Here is a 15760-nt window from a genome sequence, read left to right on the forward strand (position 1 = left end):
CCTTCATCATATTGCCTCATATCTCTTTTGGAAACCTCCTTTAAACATTTTGTATGGCTTTTGCTGGGACACAGAGTTGGCTTTTAGAGGGAGTGATTTTGACATATATACAATTTGGCTATCGCCTCAGTTTAGGCATGATGGAACAAGTATTGAATCGGTATCTTCTGGTGTCAAACTTTGTATTTTGTAGAGGCAAGGTGGTTTAGCTCACCTTTATGAACTTAAGCACGGCCTTCAACAAAGTTAATTGTTTAAATCTGTGGGCCGTGCATGAGTCCATGAGCTGTCCTGAAGCAATCCTGCGGGTGCTGTGGGAGATTCATATAGACAACAGAGCCAATGTTCGTTTTGGACCGGGGGGCAGATGTACTTAGTGTTTTAATATAGGGTTAATAATTAATAATTTGGCATTTATATAGCGCTACGATATAGCGCTACGAACCCTCAGGTATCTGAGCGCTGCTTATTATTACCCACGGTGTGTAGTGCTCATTTATCGACCTCGGAAGGATGAAAGGCTGAGTTTGGCCCCGCCGGGATTCGAACCTGCATTAGCAAGCTCTGCACGGATGTCAAAGTGAGCGCTCTACTCGCTGTGCCACTTGACCGGCGTCGGGGGTTGGGGGTTCAGCAGGTGTGTGAGCTTGCCCCTATACTCTTTACCCTGTACATTAATGGCTTATTGCAGGCATTGTTGAGCACTGGTGTGGACTTTTTGAGTCATTTGGGTAGGATCTTTCCAGTGTTGGCATACGCCGATGATACAGTGCTTTTGTCCAGAACCCCCAGGGCAATACAGACCTTGGTTGATGCTTATGCTTCCTTGCTTATGCTTCCTTCATGACTGGCCTGGGGCTCAAGATTAATACTGTTAAATCCGCAATGATGGGTTGTAATGGAGGAAGGAAGCACATCAAGATGTGCCCCATAGTCTGTGGCAGGGAAGTTATTCCAAGGGTAGCTGAATATGATTATCTGGGGGTAAGGTTTTCGGAGACCTTATCAGGTAGTGCCCATGTAAAAAAACAGTCCCTGAAAATGAGCCAATCCCTGTGAGGCTTATCTCGCTTTTTAGCAAAATGTAAGGGCAGAGCATATTCCATCAGCTCTCTAAGTCTATACTTCGCAAATAAAGCAGCCATGCAATATGGAGCAGCGTTGTGGGGTTATTGTAAACCCGGTGACCTGCAGGCCAAGGAAAATTATTTTTTCAAAAACATTTTAGGGCCCCCATGCTCTTCATCCTGTGCTTCGGTCCACAGGGAACTTGGGATGGCCTTTTGGGAGGAAAATTGGGCAGCAGCCCCAAGTAACTTATGGCTGACAGTATAGGGACACAAGAATGCAACATTATGTCATTTTATTCTAAGAAACACGTTGAATAGGAACAGATGGGCAAAAATACCTTGGTTGAGGACTGTTAAGGATCTTCTCTGTGTAATGTTCCTGATCAGTGTTATCCTTGGCGGAAGTAAGCACATACAAGGAGGCAGTAATCCAGGGGATAGCGGTAAATTGCACCCTTGCAGTACGGGTGAATCATGTTGACAGTTACCACAGGCTTACAAGTGAGATCCTCAATATACAGCCGTATCTTGTCTGTGCTAGGAAAATACATCAAAGTTGGCTCATTACTAGGGCAAGATTTGACTGTTTATTGCTAAGGGGAAATATTGAGAAATGGCCTTGATATCCAGATGATCCCAGACAGCCTGTTTGTGGAGCTCCTAAAGAGAATTTCAGCCATTTTTATTGTTTTGTCCAAGTTATGGGGATATAAGAAAATTGACAAGTTTGCATATTTTAAAAGGTACGGATATGTGTCAGCAGAGACCTGTCAAGATGTTCCTTCTAACGGCAGGTACTGAACTGACATGGCATGGGCCCTTTTGTCTTATTTGAAGGCTGCTACTTATACAAGAAAGGGATTTTAACGGGATAGGATGCTGCTTTTTACTAATCTGATAATATGTGTTTTTAAAGTTTTCCTTTAAAGAAATTATGAATTTGTTCTGGTAAGTGATCCACCCATGATGTATATCTTGTTTATACGTCTTTTAATGCTATGTTGTGTTTGTGTTTAATGGATGCCTTTTCTATCCGAATAAACTGAACTTGACTTAACTGTTTCTCCATTTCATACTTTTTTTTCCCGGCTAATAAAGATATGCCCTGAGAGGTGTTGACATGTTAATCTGTATCACTAAAGGGATAGAGAAAGTTTTGCATACAAAAAGACCTTGCAAATTAAATTTGACAAAACCAGAATAGATGGCTCTTCAGAAACTAAAGAATGAGGATTCCATTGTCATAAAACCTGCAGACAAAGGTGGTGGAACTGTTGTACAATCAACCATAGATTACAACAAAGAGGCTCTTAGACAACTAGCTAACCAGAATCGCTATGTGAGACTGTCTGAGGACCCGACCAATGAACTTAACTTAGTCACACATTCGCCAAATTAGAAATGAGTCATGTGAGCAATGGTTTATCGACTCCAGACTATTCACTTTTCATAATTCTAAATCACTTTGAACACATGTCTTCTATCGGTGCTCCAAAGTGCATTAATCCATGAATTCTCTTCCTGCAAGACTGCTAGTTTCAGCACGTGGCGCACTATTGGAGCCACTGTTCAAGTTTGTACATTTTCACATTAGTCCTATTTCCACTTTAGCCATATCATATCTCAAAAATTCAAGAGAGATTATCAGTCTGGTGGAGAATATGCCTTTTGATTCCTCTTATGATTGGTTAGTTACCTTAGATGTGAAATCATTGTATACAAACATTCCACAACTGGAAACTATTGCTGATGTTGCTTAATGTCTTGATGTATGTGAAACACCACATACTGTCCCCACTGAATATATTATTAGTTTGGCTCCAGTAGCTTTATAAGAGAATTTCTTTAACTGCAATGAGATCTTTTACAGACAAGGTCATAGTATATCTATGGGGGCTGCTTTTGGCCAATATTGGCAAATGGATATGTTCAGCACCTTGAAGACGAGTTTGCATTCTCTACAGTCTATCCATTCAGCACACACATTAGAGTATATTGTCGTTTTATGGATGACATTTTAATTGTGGGACATGGAGACTTTGACACTCTAACGGCCTTCACTCTGTGGTTGAAATCATTAAACATCAACTTGAAATTTACCATGACGTCAGGTCAGAAAGAAGTTCCACTCTTGGACTTATTGATACTGGCAGTTAAAGATCACTTATAGGCTACTTTGTTTAAAAAACGTACAGATAGGAACACAATTCTACATCACACCAGTCAGCATTCCATCGGTTTTAAGAATATAATCCAGTTTAATCAGTTCCTCCGTATTCAAAAGGAACTGTGCCACGCTCTCTGAATTTTACCATCAAGCATACGTATTGTTTGACTGTCTCATGGCACGTGTTTACCCTATAAGGTTACTCAAACACTCACTTAAGCGAGCGCGGTTTGAGCGCAGAGAGAATTGACTTCAACCAACCTGTTAAAATATGACAGAACAGGTTATTGTGAGCCACAACCTTTTGTCATTTAAGCAACCCTATTTGCAACTTGGTATTAAGCAATGGGCATATTTTACAAATTGCCAATCCAGACCTGTTACGCCCCTTATTTGCCTTTAAAAATGGTGTGTATTTAAGACATTCACTGGTTCATGTGTCTAAGCAGAAAGGTAACATGAATAAGACTACCCACAACATGTTTGATTTACCGCCACTTAAAGGTCACTATGCATGTGGCCATTGTGCGGTTTGTAGCTGCACCAGGCAGACTTCTAGCTTTGTAGCCAATGATAAAACATGGGCCTTGGAGGATTTTACAAACTGTAAAATAGAAAATATTATTAATGTGGTTGCCTGCAAATGTAAGAAACTATATTTGGGAAAAATTGCACGACCAGTAAATATTCAAATTAAAGAGCACAAATTAAGGACTCACAATAAGGTGATGACTGCCCCATGGTATCTCACTTCTGCAAAATTAATCATACAGCAGAAGACTTTGTGTGGCAAGTGATTGAAGAATATGTGACAGACAGAGACAGTAATAATATTGAAACATGTCTAACCAGAAGGGACTAATTCTGGATTTACCAGTTCCAGTCACATTTTTTTTTTAAAATTTCAATTTTATTGCTTTTGTAAAAGTTCGACAGACAATTACATTCAAATTCAAATACTGAGTCGAAAGAAGAAAAAGATTATTCACAGCAAGTAACATTTTCATATCGAGCGTATAAAGTCTCTTGGAATCAAATAATTAACCAATAACGTCAACAAAACCCACTTTATTTACCCCGCACCCCTCCCCCCTTCACATGTCACCGTCCGGGGATTGAAAACAAATTTGAACATTACCAAAGAACCGCTAATATACTCATACTCATGACATAAGGCAAGTGTGGACAGCAAAACGCAAGACACTGGCAAGACAGGCTCAACAGCAATTGACTAAAATGACACAAAATTCAGCAGTGTTTTGCACACATTCTTTTCACGTAACATATATAGCACGAAATTCTGACTATGCGTTCTCAACATTGGTAAGATCTCCATTTAAGGCTGCAGTCAGGTTTTCCATTCTGTAAATACTCAGAGCAACACCCAGCCACTCAGTCTTGCTAGGGAGTGTGGCACTTTTCCATACCATGGTTAGAGAGACTCATGCAGCCATCAACAGACCTAACACCATTTTGGGTGCTTTCATGATCGTGTCCTCCATTTCAATCAAGCCGAACAAGATCAGCAGTGGTTGTTTCTCTCTTTCGACATCATCTAGGTCCCTAATCCAGCTAAGAACCTCTGACCAATGGGCTTGGACCACTGCACATCCCCACCACATACGCCAATAATCAGCCCGCTTCCCGCAGCCCCTCCAGCAGTATGGGTGTACACCTTGATACATTTTGGCAAGCCGGGTTGGGTCATATTGCCATCTATAAATTAACTTGATAGCATGTAGTTTATACTGAAAAGATATAGATGATTTCGCCGTCCGTCTGCATATTTGAAGCCATAACTTCTGTGAAATTTGCCTACCCATATCCGATTCCCATCTGCCTTTGAGTGTCAAGGGGGGTGTAATATCGACCTCAATCAATGCCAGGTACATTGCACTTATCAGACCTCTGGAGCCCGTGCATGTGTCAAGAATTCTCTCGAATGGGGAAAGGTCCCTCTGCAATTGTTCTTTCCATATCGGCCTTGTCAATACCCCCTTGAGCCTCATGTACAGGAAAACCGAGAGCGAGCCTATGCCAAGCGCCTCCTGAAGTTCCTGAATGGTTATAAAAGAGCCATTTCTCCATAGTTGACCTGCCCTTTCTAGACCAGCCTGGTACCAGGTCTCAAAGTTTCCTGGTTCCGGGATTGCATCTCGGATCCCCGGGGACCATAAGTGGCCCAGAGGAGAGGGCCATGTCGTAACTCCAACCATTTTCTTGCCCGGTTTCCATATTGCCCATTTTGTGTCTATAATGGGATGAGATTTGATGCTATTACGTAATTGGGACCCAGGCACACATAGCCATTCACCCAAAATAAAGGGACGGAGGTGATAGTTATCCAGGGCTATCCACTGTGGCTCTGACTGCTGCCTGACATGTGGAAGGAGGACCCGGAGTTGGGCAGCCCTATAGTATGTGTCGATGTCCGGTAGGCCTACCCCTGCATTATCTTTTCAAAGCTGGAGCAAGGATCTCGGAATTCTAGGTTTTTGGCCGTGCCACAAGAAGGCTATTAGCAATTTTCTTGTGTTCGGGAAGTATTCTGGGGGCATTCTAATGGGAAGCATTTGAAACAAATATAGTATTTTAGGGAGGATCACCATTTTTATTGCATTTAAACGGCCCAGCCAAGAGATGGTAATCTTGGACCATCTTTGAATATCTTTTTGAAGGGCAAGTGACAATGGTGGGAAATTGGCTTCATATAGGGATCCTAGGTCCCGAGTAACATTAATACCCAAGTATCGGAGCGTGGTGAGAATGACTTTTACTCCTAGGGGGGCAAAGCGTTCGACCTCAGAGTCTCTACTTTTGTCAATTAGGAGGACAGATTTTGCAGTGTTAAACTGTCCATATTCTTCAATTATTTCAAGCGTGGCTGGGACCGAATCTAAGGGATCAGTCAAGTGTAATAAAATATCATCGGCATATAGGCCCAGTTTGTATTCTCGATCACCTACTGTGATACCTTTGACTCTACTATCGTGTCTCCATTTTTGAGCTAACTATTCAAGGGACATTACAAATAATATCGCTGACAGTGGGCAGCCCTGCCTCGTCCCCCTTTCCAGTGGAAACCATTGTGAGTAACCTACATTTACCACTACTTAAGTTGTGGGGGAGGTGTACAGCGCTTTGATGATGCGGCAGAGTTTTGGCCCTAACCCGTTCGAGACCAATACCTGTTCGAGAAATTCCCATGACACCCTATCAAAGGCCTTCTCGGCGTCTAACGACATAAGTGATGGGTCCCATCCCATACCATGTGCTTCGTGGAGTAAGTGAAGTGTTTTTCTCATAGTGTCCACGCCCTATCTCCCAAGAATGAAACCAACTTAGTCAGAATGTATTAACCTAGGGAGGAGCATTTCAAGCAGGGCCGCAATGACCCTGGCATAAATCTTAGCGTCGATATTGAGGAGAGAATTGGGACGATAGGAGCTGCAGTATTTAGGATCTCTACCCTCCTTCGGAATGACTGCAAGGTGGGCCTGAGAGAAGGATGGGGGAGCGCGACCTGTATCGAAGATGTGGTTGAAAAGAGATGCAAGAAAAGGGGCAATGAGAGTGGAGAATGTCTTGTAGAAACCGGGCATGAATCCATCATCTCCTGGGGCTTTACCTGTCTTCAAGCGCTTTATGGCTTCTACAACTTCCTCCTCTGTGACTGACATGTCTAGGGAATCGGCCTCCGTGAGTGTGAGTGAGTGAGGGGATCCGCACCTCCTTGAGGTACGTGTCTATGCTTCCCACAGAAGGGGGGGTCACTTACATATAGATCTTCATAGAAGAAGGCAAATGCTTCTTGTATGTCCTCGGGGGAAGTCACTGTTGTGTCCATGAGGGTGCCATCCGTCCTTTCGATAAGTTCAACCCATCTCTCCGCTTTCTGTGCACGGAGACGAACCGCCAAGAGGGCATCCGCCTTGTCGCCCTTCTCATAATATTTTTGTTTAAGGTATTGTAGGGTCTGGCCAGTTTTGCCCGCGATAAGTATTTTCAACTCCTCTCGGAGTAGTTTAGCTTCTGCAATATACTTGGGTCTTTCAGATGGGGAGGACTGTGCCAGGCTCTGGGCTTTACAGAGCCTTTCCCTGATGCCTTTCTCTATCAAGGCATGTTCTCGTTTTTTTTGGGCCCCTTCCCTTATAAACACCCCCCTCCAAGTTGCCTTGGCTGCCTCCCATACGGATGTCTTCCCTACCTTCCCTGTGTCATTAGAAGCGAAGAACTGCTCGATCTCGGTTTCCAAAGCTTCCTTGAAGACCGAGTCAGCCCATAAGGAGTCATTACATCTCCATTTGGTATTCCGGGGGGCCAGGTCGTTCCAAAGTATATCCACCATAACCATATCATTATCCATCCAAGCAGAGGGGTATATAGTTGCCGCTTGCAATTTGTGCAAGAGGCCATCTAAGAGGAAGATGTAGTCGATACGCGTGAGCGTGTCATGGGGAGGGAGTGGAAGGTGAAGCCTCTGTCCGTCGGGTGCAAGTGGCGCCAACTGTCCACGAGACCATAAAGATTAAGGGTTAGTTTAATGTCTGCCTCATTCCCCGTGTTGGGTGAATCTGCCACGTCAGCTTTAGTTTGTCTATCCTTTGAACTATCCATCCACGTATTAAAATCCCCACCGAGAACTATGTGCCCCCTGGCCATGCCCAAAACCTTCTCATTGATTTTGTGGAGGAACCTATTTTGCCGTTGGTTAGGCGTGTAAAGCGTAGCAAGGGTAACTGTTGTGCCCCGTATGCTCCCCACGACTATGAGAGACCTCCACTCCCTGTCCATCCATGTCTCAAGAATTGTCATCCGGAGGCCCTTGCGGTTTAGAATCCCCAATCCCGCTTTTTTCGAGATACCCGAGCTCCAGAAGGAGGGTCCGATCTCCCGTGCTGGGATCACTCTCTCCTCACCCTTTCGATATCGTGTTTCTTGGAGAAATAGAATATCTATATTTGATCTCCTAAATTCCCTGGCAACCATGGATCGCTTTGTGGGAGAGTTCAAACCCTTGACATTGAGTGTGCAAATGCGTAACGTGTCCTTATAAAGTGTAGGTGCCATCTTGAGCTTTGGGTAAGTGTATATGCAGCCAGTTCGTCTGCTTCATGGCCCGTGTCATGATTGATGTTGCAGTGTGTGGTTCGTATTCTTCGGAGGACAAAAACTGACCCATCCAGTACGTATAATGTCTGTTTATGTATCCAGATTGTGTTTTCGTGCCCCTCAGGTCTGTGTTGTGACAAAGTATGTGTTTCCCATCCGCCCCACCCTCACCTCCTCCCCTTCCCCCCCTATGTTCGGCGCCCGACCCGTCTGGGTTAACATCACCCAGTCGGTCTCGGACCACCAGTGGAGACCGCGAAACAAGCGGTCCTATCTTAATATAGACATCAATAACAGTGAGCCCCCAACTATGTGCTTGTAACTTATCAATAAACCAAAAACAAAAACTCCGACCCCCCCAAAGGCATTGTTCCAGCATAAGTGTTACCTCGTATCTCTTTCTGGGCAGCCTAAACATACATGGTCAAGTTCACCATTCGCACGAAATGAGTAACACATTAGAGTCTAAAGGTGCGACCAGAAAATCGGGCACATCATTGGTGTATGTTATACAAGAACCCTTCAGTCTGACGCACCCTCATCGCTTCTCTCTGCCTCGGGCAGCGCCCAATCGACCAGCTTCAACCGGATCACTCACCACAGAATTTGTTTGCCCCCAGCAGCCTAGCATGCCAGTCTAGTGGCCAGATTAGTGTTCCATGTCCTGTGAATTGTTCATTCTCCGAAATTTCCTGGAGCCTTGTATCCGTCTGCACCGCGGGCCCTTCGTGTGTCATTCACCTTCCTCCCTCCTCAACTCTCCATGGGAGGGGCCCTCCTCCTGGGTACGCAACATGTCAGATATGCAGTCTGCAATGTCCTTTTCTGAAATCAGTTTCACTGTTGAACTCTCCCACTCAAAGGTGAGTGAGAATGGATAACCCCACCGATACCTGGTGCCTTTATCCTTCAGCATTTTCGTAATCGGGGAGCATTTCTTCCTCATTGCGAGGGTGAGCGATGATAGGTCTTGGTAAAGGGAGATGGTAGCATCGCCGAGAGTAAGCAACGAAGCGTGTCTGGCTTTCTCTAAAATCCTGGCTCTGTCCGCATAGTTGTGAAACCTAGCCAGGACCGAACGCGGACCTCCCGGCCTGCCTCCGGCTCTGTGGATGCGATCAAGTTTGAGTTCATCCTTCCAGTCACATTTTAATTGTCTTGATGACCAACTGGAGTGGTCAATATTATTGTAGGTATCCAGCTTAGTTTTAGATTGGAGTTGGGCATATGTGCCACTTAGATCTGTTGGACTTTTATTTAGTTTGTGTTGGATTTCCATGTCCGATCCCTGTATGGATATGGCCCAATGCAGTAACTTGGGGTTCTCTCCCTGTATGGCCATAAGCCACCTCAGAGATCTGTGGTCTGTCTGGACAGTGAAGTGAGACAAACATATGTAGGGTTTCAACCTGCATACCACCCAAACTACAGCAAATGCCTCATGCTCAATGGAGGCCCAGTTGCACTCTTGGTTGGTCAAGTTCCTACTTAGCTATGCACACAATTGTTCTACCCCTTCAGAGTTCAATTGTGCTAATACCGACCAATGGCAAATTCAGAAACGTCTGCATGGATGATAAGGGCTGCACTCCACAACTTCTCTTCCATCCCCTGGAGGCTTAAAGATAACTCCAGCTTTTCAAACCAGTTCAAAATTTCATTCTCCTCCTCATACAGTTGTGATCCACCACAGGAGGCACATCCTTCTCTATTGGAGGTTTTTCTGGCTTGTTTCTGACCCTCACACTCCATCTTGCACAGCATCACATAGTCCCTTTGCTTCTTTGCTGCCATGGCCTCTGTGGCCTGCTGTTTGCATTCTGCTATTTATTTATTTTGTTTGTATTTATTTATGTATTTATATAGTGCCAAAGCCCACATGCATCTGGGCGCACAAGGACACAGAAGACAGAACATGAAGCACAAGACACAGCTAAGGGAGGTTTAGGCTACTGAAATGTATGTAAAACAGAAGGTCCTTAGTTGTTTATGAAAGCGTAAGAAGTTTGCTTACTGTCGAAGAGCCATGGGTAAGGTATTCCATGCATTTGGAGCTCTTGTTACAAAGGATCAGCCGTTGTCCAGGGTGCGCCTTGGTACATGTAAGTAACCCACTTCCTGAGTACCTCAAAATTCTGCTAGTTTCATATTTGATTAGTCCCTCCATGAGGTAGTGAGGCGCAGAGCCATGCACACATTTGTGCCCCAATGTAAGCATCTTGAATTGTACCCAGGATGTAACAGGTACCCAGTGCACCTATCTGTGCAGTTCAAAGACGTGGGAGTTACATGGCCTTTTTTTGCAGTACTGATAGCATCATTTTGAAGCACTTGTAGTTTTTGGGAGTCTGGTTTTATCTGTGCCTCCCAGTAAGGCATTACAGGTATTATTCTTGGAAGAATGGTGGCTGGTGCAAGGGAGATACCGTTTTTTTCTATGTGAAACAGTCGTATTTGTCTCAATAATATCAGTTGGTAGTGAGATGTTTTTTTTTTAATGTGATCAACATGGACCTCTGCGCCCAATGATGCTTCCAAGATGACTACCAGAGTTTTAAATTTATTGAGAACTGGGATCTCACAGTCCACTATCAGAAAGGTGGAGTGATCTTGCACAAGTGTAATCCTGGACTGAGTCAAATACTAACAGCTGTGTCTTGCTTTTATAAACACATCCATTTGTCCGACATTCCCTTTCTAATGGTACCATATGTCAATTGGGACTTGTTTAAGTCTGCCCCATAAGTCCCATCAAGCTCCCACAGTAGCTGGGTGACATCAGTTAAGTTTGTAACAGTCACAACCCTGTCAGCTGAAAATGCCACAGAGTGGTTTGATGTAGCTGGTGAACAGCACTGGTGACAGGCTTGCACCCTGTGGGACCCCATGAGCAATAAAGGCTGAGGTGGCAAAAGCACTATCCCATTGCAGAGTTAGCCTTCTGTTGCTCAGGAAGAATTGTATCCAAGAGACTGCTTTCTCTGAACAGTGACGTGACGTGGCAAGATTGGCTAGTAGAAGATTGTGGTCCAGGAGCTCAAAGGCTGCAGACAGGTCCAAAAAGACCAATAATCCTGCTTTCCCCATGTCCATAATGTTTAGCATATTAGATTGTAAGTCTATGTACGCGCTTTCTGTCCCGTGGTGCTGGTGGAAACCATATTGCTTGGGGTGTGAGTGATTGGCTTCTTTGAGGTGTTTTTGGAGCTGTTAACAGGTGAACTTGTCAATTATTTTTAGTAAGAAGTGTGAGTTAGTGACCGGTCTGAGGTTGCCTGTGTCCCAAGGGCTAAGTCCTGTTTTTTTACGAGTGGTGTCACTGTGATTTCTTTAACGCCATCTGGCACCGACGCAGGTTGGAATGATGAATTCACAAATCTTGTGAAAAAGGGGGAGAAAATGTGAATTTTGTTCAAAATTAATTTGGTAAAATCAAATTCCCGAAGCTTGAGTTAGGATGGAGTTTCCTTAGTACATCTTCCATTGCAGATAAGTTAATCGAGTGAAAGGTGAATTTGGAGAAGTCTGGTGATTGTCTGGTGCTTGGGGCCTTCTCACCCCTCTCCCCTGTATCTTGGCTGTTCTGTAATGCTGGTTTGGCTTTTTATTTTCTCTCTTGCCTTTTTTACTTTGTTTGTGAAAGCTTGTTGGGCCCTAATGCAGTCCACTGTGGTGGGTGCAAATGGTTCTGCTTGTACTTTGGGTTTTTCCAGGGATCTCATGATCTCAAAGAGATTCTTTGAGTCATTTTTGACATTCAAGAAAGTATTCTTTGGCTTTGTATTTGGCCAATGTGTATGTTTTTGCAAAGCCTTTCCATTTAAGTTTGTTGACTTCCATCTTGGATTTTAGCCAAGATCTTTCTGCGTGATGTTTTGTTCGTTTGAGTGGCACTAGCTCAGATGTGAACCAACTTTGGTGTTTTGGGCTACTTTGCTAGGGATGTTCTCCTCTTTTACATATGGTAGAGACTATCATGTTCGAGTCCAAGGAGGGCCTCTCAAAACCTGGCCGAAGCACGGGAACCCATGGAGGAACGTGGCTTGAAGGAGGCTTGTGAACTTTGGGAAACGCCTGTGCCTGCCAGGTGGGAGGACTGTTGGGAAATTCCATGGCTGTCACTCTTCTCAGCAATTTCCACCCCCCCCCAGGAGAATGGGCAATAGGGCTAGGGAGCTAGAGAGCCCTCTATCCCCATAGCTTCCTCAAAAGTGTGCATGCTTTTTAACAGTTCTGCTTTCCTAAATGTACTGCCATGAGGGAGACCACACTCTTGGCAGAGGCCACGTCAGACACTTGATGTCAAGGTCTGCACCGTGCTCATTTTGAGATCCATGGATGTCAAAATACCTTGCTAGTCTAAATGAATGATAACTGCACACTTTTATTATGGCTGGCTGAGCTGTAGACACAGTCTGTTTCAAATCCCATAGCTGTCATCAGTGTGAAAAAATTGATTTTGTTCCACAGGAGTACAAGGATGAGTAGGGGTAAAGTGTCCCACTCAGCCCTCACACTTCTACAAACCAAAACACAACTCAATCATGAAGGTAAAATAGGGACCACTAAGAGATATACCTCCTTCACCTTTTGTAGTAACGCAGGCCGAGGGAAGGCTACGCTCTTCAGAGGGGTGTGAAGGTGAACCATTAGTGAGCAATACAAGACGGTATCACAGTTCAAAATAAACAGAATGTCCAATCAAGGTTATATAAAATGCATATAATTTAAACAAACATACCATATGCACAGTGAACAAATGAAAACACTGTACAAAATGTCCAAAACAGGACTGCAAGATTTGTCCTTGGCCTCAAGCCCAGGGAGTGTATCTCTCCAGGACTGAAATCTCTGAACTGGCTCCCTGTGGATTCAGTTCAAAACCCTCTTCATTGTCTAAATGGCCTTCTGGGGCCTGGGGCTTCAATACATTCAACTCTCTCTTCCTAAATATCTTCCTTCTTGAGCTCTTCGCTCATACACCTCCAACTCCCTCAGGGTCAGTCGCTTCTCCAACAACGAGTTAGTGGTAGATCCCTCTCTTCAGCTGGGGCCTCCATCTGAAACAGACTCCCTGCCTCACTGAAACTTGCGCAGAATCATCTCTGGTTCCGGAAGCACCTCAAAACTTTCTCTTTGCTTCTGCTTTTTCTCCTCCTCTCCACTGCTGAATTCCTGGCTGAAACTGCACTGGTTACCTGGCCACCCTCTGATCTCGGGCCCAGGTCCCCTCCCCTGCCAGTCACACACCTGCACTGCCTTCCTGGCAACCCCCACACTTGGGCACTTGGGGACTGTCTCTGTATCCCTACAGTCCCACCACCAGCACTTGACACCGGATGTCTGCACTTATCCTTGCACTTGCCACCAGCTGGTCGTACTTTTACTTATTGTTGTTTATTCTAATATCCCATGTACTGCACTATCCCCTCCACCCGCTCCCTTTCACTTTGCCCTTTCCCCTCCCATGCACTTGTGCAATCTGAATGAAACCTAGCCTAGTAGGATCGCTGTCCCTGTCTTCCCTCTGCTCCCCCTACCTTGCCTCGTCGCACCTTGAAACACTTCTGTATAGGCGCGTTATAAATGCCATATCATATCATATCCCATAGGAAAAACAGAGAAGATGCGACAGAATGGAGAAAGTAGTACATTGAGCACAATTCCAGGGGTGGTAGGTAGAGTATTAACCACAAAAAGAACGTTTTAGTTGAAAACAGGAGTGATCACGACCTAACTAGTCTCTAGGGTCCCAGTGGACTGAGGAGGCAGTTCAGAGTGGACAATTCCTGGATTCATTTCCTGGTGGGCTGACACAGTCAGACCCTGTGTCAAACGTAGATGCAAGCAGATCAGACTCAGTTTGGGCAAGTAGGATTGTGGAGACTCCACCAGCAAGCGGGCATCGAGTAGAGGTGAAGATGGTCGCTCTGTGCAGTAGAAAGCCAGCTCTCAAATGTGCAGGTTGGGTGGTCCTAGGAACGCTTTACAGTTGGCCAGGCTGACTAAGGCTTTAACTGCCATGAGGGTTCATTGAGTGATGCTCCAGCAATTCAAGCCGGCGGGCGACAGTTGTCAAAGTGGTGATCTTAGGTGTGCAGATGTATGTTTGATGAGGCAACAGTTCAAGAGCTAGCAGGGCCAAGCAATGGTTGTAACTCCTGGGTAGACTCAGCGTGTGACTCTTCAGTAATTCGGTTGCTTCCGGCCTAGCAGGTGATGAACCTGGTCAGGTTCAGTATCCCAATGCAGTATCAAGCTGGTTGAAGGTACAAGCAATGTTCAGTGTAGTGGAGGAGTGTAGCAACCAACGCTGGCAACGTCCCTCATGTTCCATGTGCTATGATCACAAAGCAACTGATTTGGTGTGGTAGAACAGGGAGCTTTGGCTGGTCCGGACCTTTAGTTCCTGTGATGACTTCTCAGGGGGACTCGAACATAGGATGGTTCCATTCTGGGTCTACTGTCCGAGCTTAGGAGATTCGGGCGCAGAGTGGTAGATCCTGATCCACAGCACAGGTTACTCCTGAGGTGTCCTGGAAGTGGTCAGGGACAGATCTTCCTTACAACATGGACAGTTCCTTCTTAACCTCAAACTGATGTCTTTGGAGAGTGCAAATCTACCAAAGGAAGTTCAGTGGGATCTTCAGAATGGATCTGCAGACTTAAAGGATCTGAGTGAATCTCCCAAAAGGGTGGAAGAACCCTTCTTTTAAAGGCACAAGTCCTCAGGTGATTGTACTAAAGCTAGCTTGCCTTAATGGTCCTAATCACTTGTATTTAACTGTGTGGACTTTTATCCTTCTGATTTAAAAGCTTTCTTCTATTTACTAGAGCCCTCCTGCCTCTAATAATTGTGCCCCTTCCCTTGTCACCGAGAAGAAAGGCCTTTGAAGATGCAGCACCCTTCTGTGAGGCTACTACTTTTGAATGGGTGTGCTCCTTTGATGCCTGGGCCACTACCGCTGAATTCTGTGTGGCTATCTTGGGAAGAGGGGGTTACCTGCCCACACAAATAAATCAGAGAGGAGGCCGCGCTCTCCAGGTTCTTGACCAGCATTCGGAGGGCTACACTTGTCTGACCAGAATACACATCAACTTCCACAGCAGAGCTGACCCAGAGGACCCGACATGTGCGATATCAATTGGAATGTGGCTGTTGTGATCATAAGTAGTACCATGCACTATGCCTAAACTCAGACAGATCTTTTATTTTTCAGTTTACCTTGCCACCAGCATGGCTTACTTATGATATGATATGATATGATATGGCATTTGTAACGCGCCTATACACACGTGTTTCAGGTGTTACTTATGATCAACATAGGTTTCGGCACAGGGGTTTAATATCTTAAATGCTGCCTCTGCGCCACACGGCCTCGGCTGTCTCTGCTTCTGTCAAGTGGGC

Source organism: Ambystoma mexicanum, chromosome 10 (genome assembly GCF_040938575.1).
Source record: "Ambystoma mexicanum isolate Mex_15411 chromosome 10, UKY_AmexF1_1, whole genome shotgun sequence".
NCBI lineage: Eukaryota > Metazoa > Chordata > Amphibia > Caudata > Ambystomatidae > Ambystoma > Ambystoma mexicanum.